Source organism: Malurus melanocephalus, unplaced genomic scaffold, assembly GCF_030028575.1.
Source record: "Malurus melanocephalus ecotype Western Australia unplaced genomic scaffold, MMel_1.1 scaffold_24, whole genome shotgun sequence".
Classification (NCBI taxonomy): domain Eukaryota; kingdom Metazoa; phylum Chordata; class Aves; order Passeriformes; family Maluridae; genus Malurus; species Malurus melanocephalus.
The window spans coordinates 4,053,860-4,073,345 of record NW_026623256.1 but is presented as its reverse complement, the minus strand read 5'-3'; the positions used below and the strand labels follow the sequence as shown (position 1 = coordinate 4,073,345).

The following is a 19,486-nucleotide window of genomic DNA, read 5'->3' as shown; positions in this document are numbered from 1 at the left end:
ATATTTGGAGTATCATCTGAAAACAGGGCCTGGAAAGGTTTGCTAATCGTAAGGAATTCTGCAGAACAYGCAGCTGATGCTGCCACGTGTTTGAAAGTGTGGCTGAAAGCTACAGAGGGMCTATGGCACATTATGTGGCTGCAGACTTGGCACTTAAGGCTGGTCCATGAATATAGGCACCTTTTTCTCATCTGACTTTAATTTATTTAGTGGCAGTAGTTCATTGAGCTGCATTCTGAGTTTTTAAGGAGGTTGCTTTTTTTGTGTTGCACAACACAATTCTGTAACTCTATAGCAAAGACAGGAAAGCACACACTCAGGTTTCTTATTGTCAATGAGTCAGTGGATACYGAAATTTTGAATTTCTTAAAAATTAAGGTTTGCATGGAAAAAACAGACACTATGTTAACTACACTAAAGCCAAAGTTTGTTGCAAATATCAGGGCTTCAGCTGTATCTTTCTTATTGTAAAGGTTATCTTAACTATTTCATTCATAATAATAATGATAAATAAAACAAGACATTCAGACACTACATAAAAGGAAAATATGCAGACTACATTTCAAAAACAGTCTACTTTTACAGGCTATTAATATGGATCGAGATTACTGTACTTCTGTAATTCAGATCCCATCTGGTTTAAACTCATGCTGTAAAAAATGCAAGTTTAGATAGAGATCTTGAGTATCTGTCTTACTGGCTAGAGCTGCTCAGAGCTGCAGTGCCAAAAGAATGAATGCGAAAACTGACATGCAATGAAGGCTGATAAATAGAGATGCAATAGCATGAAAATTATAGTTATGAATAAAAGATTTATCCTCAACCCCACGGTTTTTTATATCGTTTATATCATCATAGTGTACAATTTTCCACTGTCACTTACTCCACGCTTCTGAGATCCTTCACAGGAAAGTAACTGATACTTTCAAGTCAGAAACACCAGCAATTGCTCAATAGCTAGAACAGGCAGTTGCAGGAGAAATGGCCATAACAATGCACTGGAGCTGCTCATCCGGGATCACTTTGTTTATATTCATCTCTTGCCAGTGTTTGCACAGAATAAAATATCTTAGCCAGTTTGTAGTTTGGAAATAAATATAAATGTCTAAGGATGTATTGTCTGTATCCTTTCCCAAATGTTGGTGTGCCAGCAGGACATGTTCCAATTTGTTTGACTTCTTTCTTAAGTATATAAAAGCCTTTTCATACCAAGAATAATTAAAGCAATAAACAGACATTACTGGGCCCAACTAAGTAGAAAATGAAGATTTCTAAATATTTACTAAAGGCCTGTTGCGAAATGGCAGTGTTATTCAAGTAAATCAACCAAYATGGCCCCCACCATTAACACATATGAAAAATGGAACATGAAAACTCAGGCCAAATTTATCCCTCAGACTCCAGTGGTAACTTTTTCATTGGCTTATTTTACTGAAGATGGGGTACAAATATATGAACTTACTCTAAATATTGAAATTTCTCATCAGATTCTGTTTAATTTAGTAAAATCTGTGCTGTACTGCTTAATTTGATGTCAGCATACAAACATTTACATATCTTAGCATTCTTCAGATATAATCCTCCATAGCACTCAAGAGGAATGTCTTCAGTTTTTRTAATAGGGAAAATACCTGCACAGAAATAGGCTTTACATTTATGTTAAATATATTAAAATTCAACTGACATCTTATGGAAAAGAGACTGAAACCAAGAGCCATTTATTAAACATCCCATAAAAATTTTACAGCAGTYAGAGCCAGATTCTGTTCCCCGTGGAGACAGACCACAGCAAAGGGTAGAATTAAGAACGTAGGTATTAGGAAAAAAACATGGCAACCTCCTTTTCCAGCACAATAAAGCTGGTTATAATTTATCCTCAGTGCCCAAGGATAGGGCTCCTCTCCTTCGAACACTGCTGCTGCAAGATGGAATAGTCTTTAACTGAGTTTCTAGATATCCTATCATCTAAATCCTATTCCCAAGCTATCCATTGTATTGTGCAATTGTGTTACCAGATCCAACTGCATCCTGCTTTGCTTTCAAGCAGAGTCATTTTAGAGACTGAGTGAGGACTGAGAGAAGACCAGATAATCCTTTCCCCTCTTACAGGTAACATAAAATGTATCAGCTAAGTCAAGCCTGTTTGCCTATTCACTGCCTGAGTGCAATGMCAATATCTCCTCTACCAAATATAAAATTCTCCTCTACCAAAATAAAGTCTTTTTTTCCCCCCAACATTTATTTAGGGAAAAATTTCACATTGCATTTAAATGTTCCTGTGTGGCCTCATGTTTGTGAGMCTGGATTTTATCTGAATGTTTTTGTTGCCATTCTGTTGGCAATCAGTCCAGGCTTGCTGTCTTGCCAACTAAGGGATCGTAATAGTACTATCTGTTTTTTGAGTAGCACCATTTTTCTCTGTAATGCTCTATTTGCTTCTCATGCTAATTTTGCTTTGCTTAGAAGTTTCTTGTGATAGCTATGCAGTTTTGCTTTGTACTCAAATCTTTTTCACAAAAAAAAAAAAGCAAAACAACAATTTAAAGACCTGTGAATTTCTCTGTTGAATGATTATGTTCTAGAAGACCAGCAGCTTCATAATGAATCCAGTTGGGAGGCTTACAAAGCACCAATTTGAAACCTCAAATATCTTGGTCTTCCCCTGGAATTTAGAAATATAGCTTTTGATTCATTCATGCAGCTTGTATTTTCACAAGGTTAGACTCAGCTGGTTCAACTCACTTCTGAACACTTGCTAGGGAGCACACAGCAGCCACAGCCACAGAGTACTGATGAAGTAGAAAGCAGAGTGGAAACCTACAGTTAATTACTGTGAATCATCAATAAACCCAGACCCCTTTAGATTCTCCCTCTCTCCAACCAGCATTAGTGGTACTTTCACTGATATTTCAGTTTGTAATGCTTTCCTTTCCCCAAAGGAGTGATATAGRTGAGAGTAAAGTGACAAGACTGTACTGAGACTGTGACACAGAATGCTGTGACTTTTTGTCAGTCTTTGCACAGGGCCATGTCTGCTTCTAGTGGTGCCTTCCCACTTGCAGACTGTATTCCCAGATTAATGCCAGAGAAAACTGGTCATGGTCTTATGTTAGCCAGGGAACATCGATTCAAAACTCCATGTGTTTGTTAGTGAAAGAAATGTAAAACTTCCAGCTATAACTAAGATATACTACCCAAACTATTAGTAATACTAATGTTAGCAAACAAAAAGTATACTGACATCCCAGAAAAAAAACAAGCCAACAAATATCAGCCAGTATACTTACAAATRTCAGTTAATGCTTAGAGTAAGAATTTTGACACATTCTGAACAGGAGTTGAGAAAACTGTTTGGCTACAGCGGCCAAATAAAGAATTTTCCCAGTCGTATTTGTGATATATATTGGTTAAGAAATGGCACCAAATCMGTTTCTTAATGTCCAAATCATAATTGTGACACGTGGCATGAAGCTTCCTCTTGAAGAAGTCACTCATACTAAGGTTGTGTGTCTGTACTGTAGCACTGAGGACAGGCTCACTCTGCCCTCAAAGCACTTACAGAGATTTATACAGACAGCCTGGCAGTCAGAAGGGGAGGACCACTGGTCCCAGTTGTTCCCAGTGCCTTATGACCACTGGTCCCAGTTGTTCCCAGTGCCTTATCTGACATGGATTGCATGGCATGGGACCAGGGAGAGATTGTGCTATTCTGTGCACTCCTTCCCCACCAGCAGCTCCAGAGATCAACTGTCCTTGCCACTGTTCCCAATGATCTTGAGGAACAGCAGTTTGATGATTCCCATTTACCAAAAGTACAGTAATAATGTCAGTTCCTTATGACTTAAAAGGTCAGAATGTGCTGCAATAAAAAATACTATAAGAGAGTATTTTAGAACTTTTAAAACTTGTTCCTGTGTTTTCTAGCTGCTCTCCTTCGCTGACTGCATAGGTGCTCACAGAAATATGTGACACACTTTATGAAGCAGACACACTTAATGAAACCTAGAGTCACTTTCAAACCCCCTCACTCCCCGGAAAAAAGCAATCTAAAAATATCAGAATATCCCTTAYCTACTCAAAATAGAGCATAAAGAGGAAAACAAGAAATATTTAAGCTATCAGGAGTGTGGAAACTTCAGCATTCTCAGTTTTCTGTGGTCTAGTCAAGATTGTAACTGCACTGAAGTTGCTGCTGGCACAGCTGTTTCAACCACTGRACGTTTTTCACAAGCACCAGAATTGTCAAAGGGTAAGTTATGTTTTTGTCAATACTTTATCATACTGTTCTCAAGGTAAATTTCCTTCGGGTAATCTATGGATTCAAAGGACAAGCTCTAAGTTGGGTCAGCAGAATTCGATTAAAAACAATAACTGATTTAAATCGGTTTTATGTGATTTAGGAAAAAAGGTCCTTAAATGACATTGTGTCACTGACATACAGAAATTTTAGAAAAATTACTCCAAAGCTACTCCAAGTCCTTCAACATTAGTCCATCAACCAATTTTAAATACATTTGAGCAAACCTGTGTCTGGTTTTGTTATATCCAGTGCGATGCTTATGAGAGAAAAGGAGACCATTTTTTCTCTGTAAAACACAGCTCTAAATCAACTTAACTGATGAAGTCTTCACAAGGAAAAGATAATTTCAAGCTTCTCAGAAGGAAACCCCCGTCAAATAAAAAAATTTGAATTTTATGTAAGTTCTGTAAATCCACATGAATCATATTTCTCACCCAGAGATTGTCTGTAAGACTAAGACGTTTGCCAAAGACCAAAGATTGTTACTGTGCTTACCTATGCTGTGTTAAGAGCTGTGTGTGTCCTGTAGCTTTTCTGCTTTCTGTTTCTTCCTCCCTAGAAAGCACAATACTTTATAAGTAATATACTCAGTACATCTTGAAAACATTTTATAATTTCTTTTGACATGCCATGTCAAACCAAAAGCAATTTTCCCTTGATTTCACAAAAAATGTACTTCACTTTGATGTATGCCCTTGATAGTATCACAATATGAATATTCTTTGCATTAACATTCCCATCTATTGTTTAACAACTTCTGCAGATAACATATGTGATGCTCAACCTTCTCTTTTATATTTAATTACTGTATTATGTGTTTTACTTGCTCTGGTTCCTCACAAAATTGCCTTGCAGATTTTGAAGGTTAAATGAGTTTTCTGTTGTACATGAAAGCTTCTTTGCCTTTTTTTTTTTTATGATAAGGATCCAGTTCTTTTTACACTAAAATGGTCTTGCTTAACGTTTTTGTTGCTCTTTTAGTTAAACAAGCACCATATACCATCTTTTTCTTCAAGCTTTACAGAAAGTATTAAAATAAAACCTGAAACGAAGTAAAAAACTTTACTGTTGTTTTTAGAAATAAGTAATGACCGGTGATCATAAATACAGTAGGGTAAATACTGAAGTCTTTGTGTATAAACCTGTTTGCTTTTCTTCCTTTTACTCTTACAGTTTTAACACTTTGGGTCCCTTGTGTAAACKGAGTATCTTCAGTTACCAAAAATATTTGGGTAAAAAATACTTTAAGGAATTTAACTGCTCCTTAGTTTCAAACCACAAAATTGATTTRTTTGAAAGAKAAGTTTTCCAGCATCAAGAGACAAAGATTGGTCTTTGTTCATTCAAAAGTACGATGTTAACAATCTAAAGAATTACCTAATTTATTTAGTCTGTACTGATTAACTTCGTTCTTGATGGAGACAGCTGCTATTGCATGTGATGACAAATGAAACGCCCTGCTACGCTGCAAAGTTTTCTGCCTAAACTGGCTGGTTTCCTGCTAGTCTCAATGGCCACAGAGAAAATGAAAAACGAAACAGATGAAAGAAAGACTTGTGGTGTTTTTYAGTTTTTTTGCTGTTCTTAAAATTTGAATTCAAATGATCAAGCTGTGTTGATTTGAAAATTGGTGTTTATATTTTATTAATTGTATTKTGTGCAATGACACATGTCTGAACCTACATCAATTAACCAACTTCTTTTTCCAAGATATGAGTGTTGTTTCAATTACCCTTCTGAAATTTTATTTGTGGCGTGCTGTAATTATACCTTGCACATACGTTTTGTAAAGTTTCCCATTGAACTGAGAAACCATGCATTGTGTTCACAAACCCCAGCTTGCCGYGTTTGCTGTTTTAAGCATGCTGTGAAAGCTGGTGCCTTGTGCTCCAAATGTAAATTGGACACGGCTAATTGCACCTACTGGTGAGCACGTTCAGTGAGCGTGGATTTCTGGAGGGAAATGTGCCTCCACTCTAGCTTAGCTAGAGCTTTGAGTCCTCCTTCAGATGTGATTCATTATTAGCAGAGGTAGGCTTCACTGTGAGTGCTTCTTGTGGGAAACCAGAACATTTTGTTCTTTACTTTTTGTTATAAACCCGGAAATGTTCTTCTGTTTTGGATGTAGAATATTTCTGATTACTTTCCGTGCAAAAGTCGTTTTCTGAAACCCAGAGTGATGAAACTTATTCTGAAAGTAAAAGCAATCTCACACTCTTGTGCTGTTTGTAAAGTTCTTCACTCCAGAGAGAGATACTACACCTAATGCAAAGAGAGGCTGCACTTCTGTGGTCAGCTGCAGCTGTTGAGGTAGCGAAGAGGAAGGTTCAAAAAAAGGATGTGGTGCTCTTACTGAAAATTCAGAGTCATTTGTGGATGCCTTGTGGGTGCAGTCATGGGAAATGCATGGGGTATAAACGCAGCAGACATCTGGTGGTGACAAGCTACCAGAGAGGAATTAATAACTGGCTGCACAGAAGGGGCTGTTTTGATTAGATGCAGTATCATTGTTACTCTGCCAAAAAAAAGAGTACTACACCCAGTTTTGAGGAAAGAGAAATTACTAAAAGCAAGTTAGGAGGAAAAGCCAGTTRGTCTTAAAGAAGTAGCTGGTGAGTCGACCACTGAAAAATGCATTGTGGCTTGAAGAAAATACTTAATGAGAGCAAACCTGCATCATAGCAATGAAGAAGTTTCTGTGAAAGTGAAACTGTTTATGAACACCTAAGGCCCAGCCCCCTTAGAACAGTGCTAATACAACACAGCGTAATCTCTGCATCCCATCTAAATCTAACCAACAAAGCATAGCTCTAGAATTGAACACTAAAGAAAAGAGTGAAAATTTCTTAGAAGATGCYTATGATGCTTTGCTGCTTTTCTGATGGGCTACACACTAAGGTCTCAAAGCAGCTTGTGGATGGTGAATGATATCATTTCACACAAAAAGAAGAAATAAACACACACTTTAAATTGCACAACCCAGCAAAAGGAGAGCATGAGAAGAAGCACCTTTTTATATGACAAAACTGCAAGACTTTAATTTACTTGTACAAGCTTTACTTCAGAACTACTATGCTCCTACTTCTTGGATACACAACAAATAGTAAGGCAAAAGACAGAAGAAAGGTTGTTTGAAAATACCTATAACATCAGAGCTCTAAGGCTTGTACTTTACTCTCATTTAGGATAGTTTCATATTGRAAACTATAGAACTCACTGAAAAATAAATACAATTCTCATGCATCACAGAGGAAGACAGATTCTCATGTATCACTTTGCAGGTAAAACACCTTTTTATAAGGACTTGACTTACTGAAACTGTGAAATTGGCGAAGTCAAGATATTAAGGGCTTGTGCTCCTCTTAGGATTAGAGGGAGGAAAAATGTTTTCTGCATAAGTATAAAGTAGTTCAGTATAAAAGAACAAAGTGAACTGTCCCATTGAAAAAACAAGCATCAGTGAGCTAAAGGAATGTTTTCCTGGGATCTCTACYAGGCTTTTCTTCAAGAGATTTCATGCTCAGCTGAATGTTAGAAGCAGATTATCTAGAAACACACTTCACTTCTGCTTACGTATTATATTTCTCTGTTAATAATAGAATATTAAAGCTGTTTTTTTGGTAAGCCAAGGCTTCTGATGTAGCAGTAGCCCACCTCTTGATGTGTCTCTCACGTATTTTAGCAGTTGCAAGTATTTATGTAATACATAATCTTTGGTAACAGAYAGAGGTTGCAGTTAGAAGTGGAGAATTATGTCTAGAGCTATTCAAAGAGATTAGAATTTGCAGTTTGTTTTCAACACTGTTGAATAACATTCAGGGCTGTTTGTTGGTCGGGTTTTTTCGTTGGTTTTAAAACTTTCTGACATATTTAAGCAGATTTTCTGATGTGCTTCTTTACTGAAGTGTCTGCTTTTTCAGCGTATACTTCAGTACAGTGTTGATTTTCACATTATCATGAGCGTGTGCCTGGGACAAGTAAACTGTCTTAAATTTTTATCTTTRCTTGCTGATGTTAAAAGACGAAATGCTTTTGAAGACTATTTTAAAATATGAGTAAACAAGGAACAACGCACATAAAAGGATACACGAGTGTATTTTAATCAGRGTGTGATGGGCACATCATCTCACAGAGTATCCTTGATTTGGAATTCCATCTGCAAATGGCAGTGAAACTGTTCATTTACAAGGCTGATGGTTTTTGCTTTTACTAATGATATGGTCTCATTAACAATTAATGATGGTAGAGCGTATCAGGAAGGGAAAAGTATGATCATTAAAAAGAAAGTGACCCTGTGATGGCAAAATACTTCATTTGTACCAGATAAGGGAATTGTTCCCAYTATGCTTGCTTCTGTAAACAAAATGAGTGGTTAGGATGTTTCTCAKGATCAAGTGCATCTAGGGGAAGCAGCCACTACTGGATTCTCAATTGCATAACCCTAAAGACAGGTGTACAGACCATTAAAGGGACATACCTGGAGTAGCTTTGCAGACAAATGTCTCCAGGGACCTKTTGCTGTGCAGTGTCACAAAGGCCTGACAAAATGTGTAACAGCGGGSTGAATTGATGCTGTCACTTCAGCATGGAGTGATTTTTGAGATTAGACAAGGGACTTAGCTGTATGGAAGTACAGATACTGAAGCATTACACACATCAGTGGCATCAAAAGGCAATCTTGGAATTCTGTTGGCATGAAGTCATAATGACACTTGATACCACATTCATGGGTTGGTGACAAGGTTTTCAATATGACCGTGCAGGATAAACTATGATAACTGGAGTGTTAGTCGTTATTTGGGGCAGTAACAGCRCCTGGCATTAATTCTTAGTGGTACTGGCTCCAGCAAATACATCAAACCWGTCTTTCACTCTAATGTTCTTTAGTACATAAAATAAAGTTCAAGGTTTGGGCTTGAGCCCAGTGTCTCTGATKGCCCTAAGTGCTGGAATAAGAGTAATGTTAAGCAACTTTGTTCCCTTACAGTGAATATACTTAAAAGTAACTATGTAAGAGAGCTTTCTTGGGCACCAAACTGAAAATGAACTCTACAAACCAAAGGTCCACTAGAAACTGGCTTTCTGCTGTAAGACCTTGTCTTCACAAAAAAAACCAAAAACCTCAGTTCAACTGAACGAAAAGCAAGGCACAAGCTGTGTTTTTTCCCTTTAGGAAAAGGGTGGAAGAACTTAAATACTTAAATGGCAGAAGATGGTGCTGGATGTGCAGCTCGGGAAGGAGCAGCTGCCACAGAGGACCCTGCAATATTTCAGTACTGAAGGGAAGGAGCTCCAACATTGTGTCTGTGCCATTGAATTCGACAGGGACATCACTGCCTGCACTGAGACACAGGGCGATAGTCTCACAGTTACTACACAGAAATAAAATTTAAGGCAACATAAAAGTAGAATGGACAGTAGCATTGCAACTTTTTGTCTCCAGTGTGCGGTCTAAACTACCTACCCGGGGCAGCAGCACACTGTGACAATATTTGCCTACTTGTAATAGCGTGACCTACCCGTAATGACAAGGGAAGCGTCCACACAATTTGTCAGACTTTTCCCTGCGGGCTCACCTCGGGCACGGCTGGCCCTGGGCAGGTGTCCCTTATCCCGAGAGGTGGCACCTGAGGGGCGAACAGCGCGGCCAAGGACCCGCTCCCCTCACGATCCTSCCGCTCCCCACAAACAGGAACACCATCCCCAGCCCGCCCGGTTCCACAGCGCCTCAGCCACCGGCCCTGCCACAGCGGCGGCACCGCCCCCCGGCCCTGCGCCACCACGGGCGGGGCCGCGCACGCGTGTCACAGCGCACTGTAAGTCTCCATTTTGTGTTAATTTCCCCCTCCTTTCCTCTCCCTGTCCCCGTTGCGGGTCGTTCCGGCGGCAGGAGCGGGCGGCGGGCGCTGAGGGAGAGCGCYCAGGGCAGCGCTGCCCCCGCTCCCTCAGGCGGGGCGGACTCAGCGCCCGCCGCCCCCTCAGCGCCGCTCGATCCTCCTGTCCCTGCCCGCCCGATATTCAAGCACCCTCGTGGGGACGTTTCGCCCTGATTAAAAGTGTTTTATTTGCCCCTCGTGAGCGCTGCTGTGGCCCCTCGGTGAACGGCAGAAATACGGTGTTAGAGCGGATCCATTAATTCCCACKCCCCAGCAAAACCCAAGGCAGTCATTGCGACAACCACCCCATGCTTGGATCACTGAGACTCCGAGCAGTCGCTTAAATTCAAATTTCTGTGCAAGGCAGTAACGCTTAAAATCACTTTTGATGCTTTACGTGCTTTGTCCAAGTGATGGATCAAGTGCTTTTATACCAGTTTGTAAATGATTTTAGCTGAACATGGGTAGGCTGGGTAGTAATACCATACACGGAGCAAAGGTAGCTGTGTTGTTCTAAGGATACCATGTGTCCAAGGAATAGTTTCGTATTGCAGRTTCCTAGTAAGTCATTCAAGAAATTAATGAAATCAAGATGAACAAAAACAAAAAAAAACCCACTCACTATCCCCTCCCCAAAGTAGTCGTCTTGTTCTTGGTTCTAGACTGGAACCTGAAATGTGMGCTCAATGTTTTCTGCTGAAAGTGGCTTTTGAGACAAAAAAAAAACATCTTAGGTTTAAATTACTTTTGTGGGTAATTAAAAATCTTAAATGATTTAACACTCTTTAAAAGAGGAAAATACAAAGCTCAGTTAAAAGAAGAATTGCCAAAAAATGTCGCCTGTAACCAGTTTTTAAGAAGTATTTGATTTTCAAATGTTGGATGTTGGTGATTCAAGTAAGACATTCCAGAACATGTGCTAAGATCTTAATTTTAAATTGAATCACTGAAATGTCTAATGGAAAAATGGCATTAAATATTTTGCCTTTTTCCTCTGGACAAGATGTCCCATCTCCAATAAATAGCAGGCCCCTGATTTCATAACCTGCTTTCACATTTCCCTTCAAATGCACTTTTAGACATTCTGAGTAGTTTTAAATCTTTGAATGACAACAGAGTACTAATTCTATCTTTAAAAGTTACATTCTATGTGCTGAAAAGAAATTCACACACACATGCGCTGCTTTTTTCCTGTGTTAGSCAGAGTGCTGGTAAAAGCTGAGTTTAGTTTGCTTGTCAATTCCACCACTTACTATTAAACCTTTAGTTTATTTCTTTCAGCTTGTTTATTTTTCTCCCTTGTGAGACATTTGGGCAGAGATGTTGCTAGTTTSAGTCAATGGGAGCTGTTACATTTCCAAGTATAGCACTTCTGATGCAAGTTCTAATTCAATCTCTTCAAAATATAATAATGCTAATTTAATTGGYATTGTAGTATTGAGAAAGCGCAGAAGAATTAAGGCAACAATATGTGAAAGCTGKGGAGTCTACTTGTTTTCATTCACTTATTTATTAAACATTTATTTCATTTGAATCCATTTTTTTCAGATGGTTTTGTTCAGCTTCATATAATTTTGTTTTCTTTGTTACGGTTTACGTCTCAGTCCCAGAGCACAATAAGAAGAGTGTGTTACACAAAGCTTGTAGTAATAGTCGAATATTTTAGTTTTACAGCATTTGAACTCTGTGTTTGCAGTTTCCATTGGCTTTGCTAGTGACCATGTTAATACTTGCTGGGAAAATTGGAGGATGTAGAGATGCTGTTGGAAACAATGGGTCAACTCATATAATGGTGTTGAACATGGGATTATCCACTTGTCTTGCATATTATAACTATRTACCTACTTTACAGGATTTGCCCTTTTATAGTTACAATGTGTAATCCTCTCAAATTCATTTTGTCATCTGTCACATGAATCCTTTTGTGAATTTGCAGTAAATTGAATTACTCRGTTTTATACATGTCAGTCATTCTTTCTTCTCCAGTATCTGCAGCTTCAGTTATGTCAATTACATGTATTTATATTATTTAATGTATTTACAATTTTGTCAGTTTCTGCAAAGGTTAAGAATATTGTCACTTTCCAACTTTTATCAAGATTTGTGTATAGAATGTCTCTAGTGTATATAAACAGCTTCAGACAAATTGGCCATGTTTACTACAGAGGGCCAAATGTTGATATATTGAGTGTCCAGGAAAAATATTGTTGACCTCTGTAGCTCAAATTCTTATGCAAGAATGATTCCAAGATGCAAATTGATTACTTTCAAATATTTTGGTGCTGTGTAGACAGTGTTTTATTTTGTGCATTTAAGATGAAATATCATCCATATTTTCTCCTTATTAAAGTAATGTCTCAAATGCCTTTTTTGACTTCCTATAGATTTTTTTTCTCACTTAGATTTAAGTTATTCTTACAGGGCTACATGGTTTTGTTGCTTTGTTATTTCCATAAGCTCTAGGGGGAGATGGACGCTTTAAAGAAAGTCTTAATAAATTATGTTCATTCTTCTTGTCTTTCTCTACTCCACCAGTAATTTATCAAATGAAAATTTCTTAGATGTGTTTGGTGCAGTGTGTTCCTTATGCATCCTTGTAGTTTATAACTCATGTTTTCTGAGTGGAGTGTTCAAATGTGTATGTAATTGTATTTTTTTCTTTGCTTGTTTGGTTTTTATATATWTATTTTTAAGGCCTAACCAAATCTTGGCTTGTTTTATTTGCTGATAAAAATGCCTGTTAGGTTCCTTTGGGAACCAGGGAAAGAAATATGATCATCCCTAAGGGATAATTCTGAGTATCCATGGTAAATACTTAATGTCAGAATTTGACGCCTTTCACTTTTGAGTGTTTTTGTAGWGAAGGAATTAATTCTTCACATAATAATGGGCACGCAAACTAAGGATTAAATTGTGTTGTATGAGAAAAGCAGCTTCGCAGTCAGCATTTAGAAAGCTTTAATGGTACAAATGAAACTTGCATTAGTTGAGTGTGATTTCYACTGGAAAGGGCTGGATCTGGTACTGGTTATGACTAATCTGTCACCCTCTGTGCCCATACAGTGTTATTGGGGACTGTGCAGTTTGATTTCACTTGTTCTCTCAAAAGCTGATCAGTGACTCAGCTGTTGAAACAGTTTGTGCAGAAGCCCTTAATTAAGACTAATTCCTCCTCCCTCCCTTAAATTCCAAGATGGTCTGTTAATTATATTCCTGCAAGGAACAGATTGGAAAATGTTGGAAGAGCTCTCCTTCCCCAGTGCTTAGATTGTGAGGGGGAATCCCGTGCTCTGAAAGACCCCTAAGGGGAGGTTCCTCAGATTAATCCCTGAGGGGGATGTGTCACTGAGGGAGGGCTGAGGGTGCCTGCAGAGGGGAGCAGGTGTTTGCATAGGTCCCTGCAGATTTTTGTGGTAACAGCGTAGAATTTTTCAAATTTTTTAAAGGCCTACTCCTTTTGGAAGTGGTGTAGCTATTCTAGTAGCAAACTTGAAAAATTATAAGACATCTTGGGGAGAAAAAAGCTGGTTTTAACCTTTTGGACAATACTAAGAAAAATGTCCTAATTATGAGATGCAAAGAGACCCTTTTATTTTATTCAGACTACATTCTTCTCCTCTCATCAATTTGCACTGCAATACTGAATATTCCCAGTATAACTCATCAGATCTGCCTTGTAACACATAACAACAGCTGCATTRTCTGCTTCACATTTCTAGATACTCCAAAGTACAGATTTTACGGTATTGGCACTGCAGTGATGCCTGTTACTTTATCAAAATGATGCTTTTGGCTTACTGCATGAATAATCAAAAACATTTATATCAATTCTTCTGAATGTAAATGTTTTTTAKCATTAATGTTTGCAGAGATTTAGCAAGATCTCAAGTCACTAAAAATCTGATGTGTCTGGTAGGTATTGGCCTTGGCAGGTGTTTTGTTGTTCAGAAGTCATTGCACACTGACTTGCTGGAATGCTTGATATATGTCATTTAATTTGTTTTCAAAATTATGCCTGAAATGTTAAAGAATAAGGCTTTAAATTGGCATAGTACCGATGCTTGGCACTAAGTATGCATATTATTTATCCTTTTCAGTGTTATTATGCAAATACTGAAAATTAAGTACCTTCTAAACTGTTTTGCTGGATCTGTGCACGAGTCTTAACTGAGAACTAAGAGATAATGAAGGTCTGCTAGAAAGCAGTAGGTAACACATGAGGCTCAAATTTGCATTTAGCTGGCATTAGGGCTGAACATCAGTGTTCTTTTAGTAAAAATAATATAATGATTTCCTAAACTGGTAGGAAGTAAAGTATTTCATAGGGACTTTGGATTWTGAAATAGCTTTTAAATAGCATTAATGAAGTAATATTATTCTGAATGGTCACTAAAATGAAAATGTGCTTGGTTTTGTTGTTTTCGATTGTCACTATTTTGCCCATTTTGATGCTTTATTTGACTTTTACTACCTTCCTGATACTCCCATATACAAAAAAAAAATTAATTTTGTATGCTTTATCCATGATCTTTCTGGTATTTCCATGAATCAAACCCACTAGCTTCATTACTTGCTTATTTAATATACAGTAGCAGAGCAACCAAGCTGACAGTCTTTAGATCCCTCTGTGAAAGGACTTTGAAATTATGCTTGCAGAGAAATGTGTGTCTCCTTTTTATTTCTTGTGCTAGGAATCTCCTAATGATTTCAGGCTTTCAGTCTCTTTTTAGTGCATGTTGTGTTATTAAATATTTAACAATTATATGGTTGTGATGAATCCTATTTCAGAATAGCAAAATTTAGTTCATTGCAGAGAARTTTTCAGGTGAAATTTGTCTTTAAAACATTCAATATTAGAAGGACGGGGGCAAGGACAGAAGGAGGCTTGCCTAAATCTAAAGTTTATGAGTCTCTTAAGTATTTTTTTGATTAGGCAGACATTTTGCTGAAGAAAATATGTAGTCTAGTATAACATGTGGTTAGGTTCACATATTTATTGAAAAACCAAAATGCAGACAAATACAGCTTGAATGAGGAGCTAATGGTCTACCTAATATTTCTCCAGGAAATTTTATGACCCTAGACTTCAGCTTCCATTGCTCTTCTTTTTATAGAAGCTGGATTTAAACTGGTTCARTTATCATTACAGAATGGTGTAGGACTGGTCATTAGCCTGTTAAAAACTATAATTATTATTATTTCTATAATAACTCTAGTGAAATATTGGTATTATTTATATAAGAAGTTACCATAAATGTATTTATCATGAGTTGTCCTACTAAGGACTGARTGGGAAAAGGGAGAATATGAAGAGTATTCTTGGCAGTCTGACCATGGCAATGACAGTGTTCAGTGTGGGGTAGTAAATAGTTGTGGCATGGTGAATAGCTACCTGTCTGCAACTTTGTAACAAAAATCACAAATAGTGAGAGGATATTGGGGGCAGGATTTAAATCTGGAAAGATTTAGARGTGGTTGGCTGTTCAAACAACCGTGCAAAGGGTCTTCAGATACAATTTGAGGTACTTTAAGATTAGACAAAACAGTCCATTTTGGCATAGGTATTGTGATAGGAGTAGTCAAATAAATTAAAATTACTTTCTCRGTCAAATAAATTAAAATTACTTTCTCAAGTTTTTCAAATGGTTTTTGTTTGCCTAAAGATGTAGAAAATTGCTTTAAAATTTGAAAAGGAAATATTGACATCCCAATTCATTTGGCAGCTGTTTTCTCTTTATTTTTCTAGCGTAGTGTTAATTTTTGATCACGTGTGCAAGCATCCATTGTATATTGAAAATASGAATATGAAGGCAGCATTAGAAGAGATAAAATCATTCTACATTATTTCTTAAATGATGTGTGGTTATTATAAGACTCGCATTGTAACTGGTTTTGCGTTGTGTGTTGAGACTGAATCATGCAGCTGTCAATAACATTTGCCAATATTGTACGAAACCACCCATTGTACCCAGTRTGATTCACTTCCAAGTGCCAGGGCCTGTGTGACTCTGCTTGCAAGGTCAGAATGCTTCACACTGACAGACTCTGCAAGTGTCTATACACAGTGATCAGCTCCCTTCTCAACCTTCCTGATAAGCTGAATAAATTAAACTCCTTAATAGGAAAAGATGAGGATATCAGATAGCTRTTGCAAAAGACAAGCTGTGAAATTCTCTTTGAGCAAAGGAGAGAGAAAAACACCAAAATAGTGTGACAGAAGAGGAATGTGATTGTTGCTGTAACCTGAAAGGGTTGGCTGGCCTACAGCAGTTTCAGAGAATGAATCAGTGACACACAAATGGAGGAATGCTGTTCTGGAAAGCTGTCTTGTTCATGATCCCACCTCAGCATGTGTTAGCTCTCAGCAAASCTGATTTTCAGCACTCTGTTCTCTTGCCTGTTGTCTCAGAGGCCATGTCAAATGGTACAAGGTTTTCTGATGATGATCTGAGTGTTGATAAGGTGACCAAATTCTTTAGAAGCACATTTGACTCGCCTTGCTGCTTACAAGAGCTACAAGGCTAGTGATGGTCACTCWACAAGGAAACACCCAATATAGAAAATTAATTTTTGAGCCATGAATGCTACGAAGTCATGTAGTTAACAGTATTTACTTCACATTTCTTTTCCAGCTGTTCTAAGTGGTTTATTAAACTGAACATCTCTGTARGTACTAAGAAATGAAGCTTTAAAAGCAACTAGGCCAGGAGTGATTTGGACTGGTGCTGTTAGATAAAGTGCATTATTTGACATAGCTATGTTGCCCTATTGTATCCCTCAATTGGGCTAATACTAAATTAATGAGGATTTCTGTCCTGCTCACTGTTGTTTTCTCTCAAAAGTACCAAACCAACTTCAGCTTTTTGAAAGTGTCTTTGTTTAGTTGTATTTAACTCTCATGCTCTTTTCCAGCTTGGGCAGAACCTTCTTGTTGCTGTTGGTGTGGAAGGTCTAATTTGACGGAGGTTGAACATTGTGAACCTTAACAGGGCTTTCCGCTCCCCATGCTAATTATTCTCATTTCATCAGGCACAAGTAATAGAACTACTTGCAGTGAGCTGCTCTGGAGCTTTATAAAGTGTAAGGTTTCTTTCCTTGTTTTTTCAAGCGTTACAAGCAGCGGTCAGCTTTGGTGGCTGTAAATGCTGTGTAACTCCTGTTGTAACATCTGTCCTTCCACACAGGAAGGTGCTGTCAGCTAGTTCAGCTAAGGCTTATTTGTGTATATTTCTGAGAATTGCTGCTCTTTGTAACTAAAAATTTTTTACTAGTCAGCACTGCTTGTCAAATTAGTTATGCTGCAGATTTTGATATTTTTTAGTCATTATCTCTGAAAAATCGAAGATAATCTATGTAACGGAAAAGCTTTAAGCAGCCACTGCGTGTTAGGTGATCAAGGAAGCAACTACAGATCACACCTACAAAAYCTGATTTTTAAGGTGTTTATGTAAATTAATGTTTTTTTTTTTCTTTTAGGTTGCTGCTCAACTTAATTGAGACAGATATGTGCATAACTGGCAGAAAGGACTTTTTTCTCTAGAGCTGAATTGTGCAGCTTAACTGGATATTGAGGGAGTAGAATTTCAGCGGAATCTTTTCTGAATCTGAGACTCTTAGGGCTATTTTAAAAAAATATTTGAAGATGGTTTTATTTTGGTAAAACATTTTCTTTGTTTTCCTTAAGTAGTTTTGTCATCTTTGTGTTACTACAAGGAAYCTGAGACAGACTTAACATTGTGCAAATCTGATTAAAATTATCTGTGCTGTTTCAAAGGTCAGGTGCACTCAGTGAATTTACTTTCAAATTATTTTGTTTATTCTGTGTATGTATCCATCTTGAGCTCTATAAAGGTCAGGAGAGGAAATTCATTTTGGAATTTAAAAGAAGTTGGGTTTTTACTGCTGGTAGCCTGGTTAGTTTCATTTGAACTAATGAAAATTGTTGTTGGTTTTGTTTTACTGTTGGTTTTATTCTTCTAGTAAAACTTGTTTATAACTATGAGGTCTATTTGAAAATGAGGCAGTATAAGTAATGCATTTTATTTTTTTCATATTTTACCTGATCTTAAAAACTATGTACTGTTTGTGCAAATTAAACAGTAGTCTTATTTGGGTTTTGGTTTCTTGGCTTCTTTAAGTTCGTCTGGTAGATGATTTTCCCAGCTAGAATAATGTATTTAAAGGATATATAGCATTTAACTGTCTCTTGCCATAAATAGTTTAATCAAATAGGCGTGGTGATGCAGTTCCTGCAGAATTTATAACAGTCCGGCTTATTAATGTTCAGGTTGAATAATGTAACCACAAAAGGATTCATGTGTGTGCTGTGAAGCATAACTAATTGCAGTTTTCAGTCACAGAACCAGTGACAATTAGTAAGGAAGTGAGCTTCTATTAAATACAAAAGAAACTGCATTGAAAGAGCCTAATTTTTGTCCTAAAAAGGCTGTTATATAAGTCCCCTTGTGTTCCAGTTCTGTCTTTAGAATGGTTGAAATATTTGTGGTTGTTTGACACMAAAAAATACTTTTAATGATACTTGTCGGAATGAAGGAATTTTCAAAACAATAATAATGATTTTCCACTAAAAATGAGTATCTTTTTCAGAATTTACATTTACTTGGAAAGTCTTGAGCTGTTTAACAAAATCAGATTTTTCTGTCCAAAGCATTCTGACCTTTTCTGACTTTAGGTGGTGAAATCTGAATGAGGCAGAACACGCTGATTGAATGAACATARTACTAAAACTTAACAAAACCCTGCGTTTTAGTGCACATTTTACTGGAAGGATGGACAGATTTTGCAGTTATGTGAAAGGTTAAGAAAATTGTTCTGAGTCCCTTTYTATGTGTTAGAAGAATATAAATCTCATGTACTCAGTTATGGTGYTTTCAGTAGTAAGTAATGGATGTCGCTGTAAGCAGCGCACTCGTCTGCCTTGCCAATGATTCGTTCAGTGTATTGAACCTGCAGTTGCTTCAGTCAGTGTGGGTGTAACCAAGCTTGCCATGAGTAACAATAGATCGGTCACACCATCGGTCACACAGGTTCCTTTTTAGTTTAAAAAATTGCTTTAGTAAATCAGGTGTTTGCCTAGGCTGGTTGGCTTTAATTTCACATTGCAAACCTTAGACTGCTGGTGCTACTTTGAAAGACACAGAAGATGGTGAGGCCTGGACTGGGTGCCTTTGCTCGTAGGCATTTTGCCAAGATGCTGCTYCTGCTTTGAGGCTCTTATTTTTCTTGTCTGCTTCTTACTAATTAGTATAATTTGTAAGCTTCCCTCCACTGATTCATTATTGTTGGTAGC

At 37.6% G+C, this 19,486-nt stretch overlaps 1 protein-coding gene across 2 annotated transcripts in view; it reads left to right on the top strand.

Annotated features, from left to right (window-relative positions):
• Nucleotides 1–10,052: 10,052 nt before the first annotated feature.
• The window catches only part of FHIT (fragile histidine triad diadenosine triphosphatase), a 504,007-nt gene continuing 494,573 nt past the window's right edge, over nucleotides 10,053–19,486 (top strand). The window contains exon 1 of one of the 2 annotated variants that reach the window (XM_057390370.1): nucleotides 10,053–10,116. The gene's annotated coding sequence lies outside the window, so the exon portion shown is untranslated. The remainder of the gene's footprint in view (nucleotides 10,117–19,486) is intronic. The other variant, XM_057390369.1, reaches the window with a different exon arrangement.